We start from the raw sequence: 8,895 nt of genomic DNA, 5'->3' as shown, positions 1-8,895 counted from the left end.
AATTTTGATATTATTTTTCTATGGCTATAAAATAATTTTGGTAGTTTGATTGGTATGGCACTGAATAAGTAAATCAATTTAGGTAGAATTTTCATTTTTATTATATTAGCTTGGCCTAACCACAACCAACTGCTGTTTTTCCCATTGTTTGGATTTGACTTTATTTGTGTGAAAAGTATTTTGTAATTTTGTTCATTTAATCCTTGGGTTTGTTTTGGCAGGTAGGCACCCAAATATTTTATAATGTTTACACTAACTTTAAATGTAATTTCTCTATCCCTTGCTGTTGTGCTTTGTTAGTAATATGTAGAAAGGCAGATGATTTATGTGGGTTTATTTTATATCCCACAAGTTTACTAATGTTGCTTATTATTTCAAGTAGTTTTTGATTTGATTCTCTAGGATTCTCCAAGTATATCATCATCTTGTCTGCAAATTGTGATAACTTAATTCCTTCTTTGCCTATTCTAATTCCTTCCACTTTTTATTCTCTTATTGCTAAAGCTAACATTTCTAATACCATATTAAATAACAGTGATGATAATGGAGATCCTTGTTTCACACTCGATGTTATTGGAAATGCATCTAGCTTATTCCCATTACATATAATGCTTGCTCATGGTTTTAGGTAGATGCTACTTATCATTTTAAGGAAGGCTCCATTTATTCCAATACTCTCCAGTGTTTTCAATAGAAATTGATTTTGTACTTTGTCAAAAAAATTTTCTGCATCTATTCAGACAATCATATGATTTCTGTTAGTTTTCTTATTCATATGATCAATTAGGCTATAGTTTTCCTAATATTGAACCAACCATGCATTCCTGGAATAAATCCCACCTAATCAAAGTGTGTTGTTCTTGTGATAAGTTGTTGTATTCTCTTTGCTAGTATTTTATTTAAAATTTTTGCATCTATATTAATTATGGAAATTGGTCTTTTTATATCTTATTATTTAACATTTTAGTTTTCAACATTGATTTCCACAAGATTTTGAGTTACAAATTTTCTCCCCATTTCTAGCCTCCTCCCACTCCAAGAGGGCATATATTCTGATTTTCCCATCACACAGTCTGCCCTCTTTTCTGTCACCCCACTTCCACCCATCCCTTTTCCCCTTATTTTCTTGTAGGGCAGGATAGATTTCTATACCCCATTCCCTATGTATCTTATTTCCCAGTTGCATGCCAAACAACTTTTTTTAAGCATCTGCTTTTAAAACTTTGAGTTCCAAATTCTCTCATTTCTTCCCTTCCCACCCACCCTCCCCAAGAAGGCAAATAATTCATCACAGGCCACAAATGTATCATTATGCAAAACACTTCCACAATAATCATTTTGTGACAGACTAACTATATTCCCCTCCATCTTATCTTGTCCCCCTTTATTCAATTTTCTCCCTTGACCCTGTCCCTTTTCAAAAGTGATTGCTTTTGATTACCTCCTCTCCCTATCTGCCCTCCCTTCTATCCTCCCACCTTTTTATCCCCTTCCCTCTACTTTTTGGTGGGTTAAGATACCCAAATGATTGTGTATGTTATTCCCTCCTCAAGTAAAATCCTATGAGAGCAAGATTCATTCACTTCCCCTCACCTGCTCCCTCCTCCCTTCCAATAGAACTGCTTTTTCTTGCACTTTTATGTGAGACCATTTAGCCCATTCTATCTCTCCCTTTCTCCCTCTCTCAATATATTCCTCTCTCACCCCTTAAATTTATTTCAATTTTTGATATCATCCCTTCATATTCAACTCACCCTGTGTCCTCTGTCTATATATGTATATGCCCTTCAACAACCCTAATACTGTGAAAGGTCTCATGAATTACACATATCATCTTTCCATATAGGAATGTAAACAAAACACTTCAACTTTAGTAAATTCCATATGATTTCTCTTTCATGTTTACTTTTCATGCTTCTCTTGATTCTTGTGTTTGAAAGTCCAATTTTCTATTCAGCTCTGGTCTTTTCATTTAGAAAGTTTGAAAGTCCTCTGTTTTATTGAAAATCCATATTTTGCCTTGGAGCATTATGCTCAGTTTTGCTGGGTAGGTGATTCTTGGTTTTAATCCCAGCTCCTTTGACCTCCAGAATATGATATTCCAAACTCATTTTAATGGATGTACAGCTTAGGTACTCATATAACTAGAGAACAATTTCTACACATTTGGTGTCTTTTTATACTAACAATGAGCATGTCTATGAAATTACTATTGAGTCTTAAAAACATACTCATCACAAAGAATAAACATTTTCAAATAAATTAATTCGAAGAAATCAAAACAAGTAAACCCAATGACTATTTTATTTTCATACGATAGCTTAATTAATTGTAGAATGGAATATAAAGTTGAAATGGAAAATAACAATATTTTAAGTAGGCATAAGATGCCAAAAATGGTGTGAAATTTCTGTACTAATATAAAAACAATAGAAACAGCAATACTTAACATTTATATAGGACTTACCATTTTCCATGCACTGTACTAAGTTCTTTACAAATATTTTCTAATTGGATATTTACAGCAACCTTGAAAATTAAGTGTTATTATTATCATTATTTTGCAAATGAGGTAACTGAGGCCTCCCTTGCCCATGGTCATCGTGCACCTTTCTGTGGCAAGATTTGAATTCAGCTCTTCCAGACTCAAGTACTAGGACTCTATCCACTATATCACCTAGTTGCCCACTGGTTCCCAGCATTTTGTGGCTGCCCCTCACTACCTTTCTGACTTTGGACAAGTCACTCAACCCACAAAGGCTGTGATTTCCTCACATGTAAAACAAGGGGATTGGGCAAGGTGTTTCTTAATGTTCTTTCCAAATCCAAATATATGGTCTTATTGTGAGATACAGTGCCAGTTAGGGAGATACAAAGACAAAAATGCCCTCAAGATGATTACCTTCTATTGGTTAGTAGAACACATACATAGATAAGAAAACATAATTTTGTTGAGGAGAGAGAGGATTGTAATCTGAAGGAAATTAGGGAAAACTTCGTTTGGAGGTAGCATCCAGAATGCATAAAATATCTAGGGATTCCAAGAAGCAGATGTTAGGTGGCAAAACAAAGCAAACATATTCAAATGCAGAGAAGGGGGAGTTTGAAGTCATGCAGCTGAGCAGCTGGGCCAGAATGTAGAGAGAGTGAGGGGAATAATGTGGCATCAATCTGGAAAAATAAGTTCGGTTCAAATTAAATAAAATGTGAAATAAATGTCCAAGATGCATTCTTCTAATTATGTACATAAACACATCAATAAGATTGTCCACCTGTTAATACTAATGCCCAGCACATGGCCTTTGCCCTGTCATGAAGGTCTTTATGATATCTTGTGAGTCACTTCTCATGTGCATATCTAATTGGTAATTATCTGTACAAGACAAATCAGAATCCATGATAAGTACCAAAAATGTAGGAAGGTAAAAATTCCAGAATAAATGGATCATTTGCTGTGCTAAATGTGATATTGAAATCACCTTGCTTCTTGAAACTGGATAGGTAAGAAATGGCTTCAAGGAAAAGAAAAGCACTTTATCCAGAATTGAGATTGGCAGAGGAATCTTAACAGATGAACATGCATAGATTCCAAGTGTCAAGCAGAAATCAATGAGGTCATCGTTTCAGAGTCAGAAGAACAAGGCCCCTTTCAGTTGTGTAATTTCAGAGGAAAATGTTCAAATCAATACCTGCTTCCAGTTAGTGACATTGCATGGATTTTCTAATGGAACTAGGGTACTGATTATTTTTGGTATGTGATAATATTTAAGAGATAGAACTTGGGCCTAGTGATCTATAAATCAGTACTCACCTAAAGTTCTTTGAAGTTTCAAGTTGTTCCAGGATATATGAAGAATAATGGAATCTAAAACCTGGCCTATACACTTAAAAACTGAGGATAATTATATATGAACACATGTAGTTAAGACATTGATTAAGAAGTTCCTATGTTCCAGGAACTGTGCTAAGATCTCAAGATAAAAAATAGTCAAACAAGAATGATTTTTTTTCCCTCAAGACCTTACGTTGTATCTAGGCAAAGTAACACCAAGCAGTGAGTGAAGTCTAAGGAACAATGGGTATGTACAATGATATGGAGATGGTTAGAAAGTGGCATAGGTGTCTGGTTCTGGGAAAGATAAAATGAGTGCTCACCAATTAGAGCCACAAATCTAATCAAATTCCTAGATTTTGTAAAAGGAGAAATGTGGATGACAGCCTGAAAACAGGTGGCATGGTGTGGAGATAGTCAGGAATTGGTGTCGAGGGTTGATTCTGGTCAGCATAAAGTGGGAAATGAATTATGAGAGGCTAGACTTCCCAAAAAAATCTTTCCAGTATAATTGGATCACAATTGAAGCAACTTGTTTTGCTTCCTTGTATCTTGATTTAGCTTCACATCTGTTTCCATTTTTCCTCCCTCCCTTCCTTTTACTGTTCCTCCTTCCCTCTCTTCTTCTCCTTCTCCTTCTCCTTCTCCTTCTCCTTCTCCTTCTCCTTCTCCTTCTCCTTCTCCTTCTCCTTCTCCTTCTCCTTCTCCTTCTCTTCTCCTTCTCCTTCTCCTTCTTCTTCTTCTTCTTCTTCTTCTTCTTCTTCTTCTTCTTCTCTTCTTCTTCTTCTTCTTCTTCTTCTTCTTCTTCTTCTTCTTCTTCTTCTTTTTCTTCTTCTTCTTCTTCTTCTCCTCCTCCTCCTTCTCTTCTTCCTCCTCCTCCTCCTCCTCTTCCTCCTCATTCTCCTTCACTTCTCCTCCTCCTCCTCCTCCTCCTCTCTCTCTGTCTGTCTCTCTCTCTCTTTCACACACACACTTACACCTTCACATACACACTTCTACATACAAACTCCCCCACACACCTAACAGTCCAAGATTATAAGCTGCAGAAAACCTTTTCACTAACATTGTTAGAGTTCATTCCACACTGAGACCTCCATGAATCTATAAATCCATGAATCCAGTCCCTATCCTACCCCTATTTTATGGTGAAACCAACTTAGAGAAACCAAGCTTTCAAAGTAACTTATCGGCCCAAAATGAGAAATCTTTTTTGTTCTTACTTTTTTGGGGGGCTTATAGCTCAGCTCACATTTCATCATACTCATGTACAATACTACCGGGGTACAAGCCCTTATTAGGAATAAGCACAAGTATCATATGGACATGACTATGAGAGGCAGCCTGGCATGGTACCTAAGAGCTGGCCTCAAAGGCAGAAAAACTTGAGTTTAAGTCTGTCCTGTCACATATACAAACTGGGTAAATTGCTTCAATTTTAGGAACTCCTGCAATTCTCTAAGACAGTAAACTTCAGTAGAATTGCTAATATGACTTGGTAGAGCAGATTTCTCTGCTTAAAATGCCCTACATCGACAAAACCACAGGTCTAGGTCATTAACACACATACACACAGACAAACCTACAAACACACAAATCCAATAGGGGAAAAAAAACCTCAAAGGACTGTTCAATTAAAATTACTCAAATTAGAAAATATATTAAATGTGCTTTGAAAAATTTCAAGTATTGCCTAAGTATAAGTTATTATTATGATAATGATGCCTCAATCTTCCTTCAGCTTTCTTACAGAACCTCATTATTAGAAATTCTATCCTTAATAAAAAAATATTTAAAATGCTGTGTGAAATTCATTCAGTAATACATGATTATTAGATGTTGAGATAACACATTTTCCTAGTCTATTAGATCTCCTTGTTTAGGATTCAGCAGCTTCCAGTGAAGACACAACTGGGCCAAGGATACTAAAATAAATAACCCTTTCTTAAAGGTATATTTTACCTCACACAAGGGAAAGCAGATAAGTGAAGTGGGGGAGAATAGTGAGGGAATACAAAGCAAGGATACATGAAGATCTGAGTCCCCAGAGAGACAAGAACATAATTGGGTTTCCACAAGGTCAGTATACACCCATGATAGCCATCAGGGGACTCACAACCATTGGTGATATGAGCTTCAACCAATAGGGCTTTATGACAAGGAATTCTTAAGAGTGTTAAAGGTCGCCTTAAGATTTGGCACTTAGGTTGTTCTAGGCTCTTGACAATTCTCCTTGTTCATAGCCTACTCAACGTAGCATAGGCCAGAGCAGTGGACATAATTTACTTGTTTTATATGGAGACATTGGATACAGATTTATTTTCCACCTCTGATGTCACAGGTAGGGAGTTGTCAATTGTATAGGAAGCTGGCTGTTTCCATGGAGGAAGCTTATTGATGGAGGGTGGCAGAGAAGCATAGTAGAGTTCCAGGGAAGAGAAATCAGGGAGGATGAGAAGATTGGATTAGAACAGAATCATTCTCTCTCTCTCTCTCTCTCTCTCTCTCTCTCTCTCTCTCTCTCTCTCTCACACACACACACACACACACACACACACACACACTTCTAGGCCCAAAAGATCCACAATTTTTTTAACTGAGTCTCCATAATTGTTTTTGGTGAGTCTCTTTAAGGGAATATAAAATTTTATTCACTGAATTACCTTCTTGGTTGAGATATTTTCTTTCTACTAATAGTGCAAAGCAAGCAGAATTGTGGTATTATCTAGAGTTCAGGAATGTCAACATCTTCCCAAATAGAGATGAAAGATCAGGAAAACTTCACAGAATTTTATGGCTTTACCTCATTTTCTCAACAATTTAACTAAGTGAATGATTATTTATCTCAGTGTCATTTCAAACCATAAGAAATCTTCTTAAGCCAATGTTCACTTTGTAGATGAAATAAAAGTGAGAAAGTACCTAAAACATTTGTCAAGTCATGCAGAGGAAAAAGCATTGGAGTTGGGAAGTCCTGAGTTCAAATTCTCCCTTAAATTTTAACAAGCTTTTTATCCCTAGGCAAGTCACAAAATTTCTCTCAGTTTTAATTTCCTCATTTGCAAAATGGGGGATAAAATAGCCCCTACCTCACCGGGTGGTTTTGAAGATCAATTGAGATAACATATGTAAAGTTCTTTGTAAGCCTTAAAGCACTACAGAAATGCTAGTTATCATCATCATCATCAGATTAAAGAATCCACAAAGATGTCATTAGGCAAGAAGTGTGATAAACATCTAAAATGGAAGCTTATAGAGATAAATAAAAGAAAAGCATCTTACACTTGGGCTTAAAATCAAATCAAAAGCCCAGACACAGGCAATGCTCAATCAACAAGCATTTATTAACTATCTGCTGTGTGCTAGGCTCTGGTGATACAAATAAAAAGTAAGACAATCCCTGCTCTAAAGAACTCATGTGCTACAAAACGATTGGGGACTCATAACTACACATAGTTACTCTGAAAAGGACCTTTGAGGTTTAACCTATTAGAAGTTTGATATGAAACAAGCAAGATTATTAAGGGCCTTGAAATCACTCATATGAATTGAAAGAGTTAGTGATACCTAGCCTAGAGAAGAAAAGATTTAGTGTGCATTTGATAGCCATCTTTAAGTATGTGAAGTATTATCATATGGAAAAGGAATTAACGTACTTTACTGACTTCAGAAGACAGACTTATGAGTGATGGGTGGAGTTAGTAAAGAAGCAAATAGCCTGGTGTGAGGAAAATTTTCTAATAAACCAAAATAAAAGGGCCTCAGGAAATAATAGGTTTACCCTGACCAGAAGTCTTAAAACAAAGGTTGGATAACCACTGATGGTGGGCATCCTCATTCAGGATTCTTGTTGAGGTAAACTTGGTTAAAATGGCCTCTGAATTCTTTTCTGCTTTGGACATTTTATGAGTCCTTGATAGAACTAGTCAATGTAATTGATTTATTTTAAACCAGAAGAAATACGAGATGGTGCAAAACAAAAGGTGGGCAAATATTTTTCGTAATTTAAAAAAAAAACTGAAGGAAGGTAGATTTTTCAGACTGCATAGAACATTGAACTTGATATTTAATTCTGACAAAATTCTAAACCATTAATAAAAGAGATTATTTGTCTATATTTAGAAAAGAAAGCAGTGGTCACCAAGAACCACTCTTTCAATTCATATGAGTGATTTCACTTTTCCTGTCTAAAGTAACAGTCCTGCTAAAAGGGAAGAGCATTAATCTGACATGATCTATTGGATGGTGGGCCATTTCTCAGATATCTAAGTAAAATTCTTGGTCAGGTACAAGTTGGTATTTATGAATGTTGAGTTTTCTTTGAATGCTGAAATTTTGTTTTTTAGTGTGAGTCTATGGATTCTACTTTGACGATTGTCACTGTCTTTTTGGTTTGGGTAATCAAGAAGACTCAGAGCTCCTTTGTTCCCAGTTTTACACTGTTAAGATCTAAGGAACTTCTTTCCCCAATTTGTTCCTGACTTCCTCTGAACTTCAAAACCATGCCTCCTCTACTGTCAATTTATCCTGAAAATTCCCTCAATGCTTGAAGTCTTGAAGGCTGAAAAAGCCTCTCACCCTACAGCCCACTCACCATGGAATATCCCTCTCCAAGTCATTCTCCATATCTAACAATGGTGAATTCCTCCTGGAGTCTCCATTTTGTGGAGGAGTTATGTTTGTCCTACCGTTATCCTCCTTGACTTCTGGACTATGAAACCATGGCACCATGCCTTCATCTCTACCCCTCATGACTTTTCAAGTTCTTTTTCTATGTTGTCTTTTCCTTTGGAATGTAAACTCTTCGACAGCATTAGCAATCTTTCTTTTTGCTTGTATTGTTTCCTTAATACTTGGTGCAGTGTCTGGTACTTGGTAACTACTTAATTAAGGTTTGTATATGTATATAGAATGTTGGCTTTGAATGAGGAAGACCTTTGAGCTCAAATCTTCTCTCAGACACTTAAATGCTATCTGACTCTGGACAATTCCCCTCTCTGTATGAGATGTTTTTTTTTTCTTCTACGAAATGGGGATAATAATAATACATGCATGGAGTGCTTTGC

Source organism: Trichosurus vulpecula, chromosome 7, assembly GCF_011100635.1.
Source record: "Trichosurus vulpecula isolate mTriVul1 chromosome 7, mTriVul1.pri, whole genome shotgun sequence".
Taxonomy (NCBI): Eukaryota; Metazoa; Chordata; class Mammalia; order Diprotodontia; family Phalangeridae; genus Trichosurus; species Trichosurus vulpecula.
Note: the sequence above shows the minus strand (reverse complement) of the source record.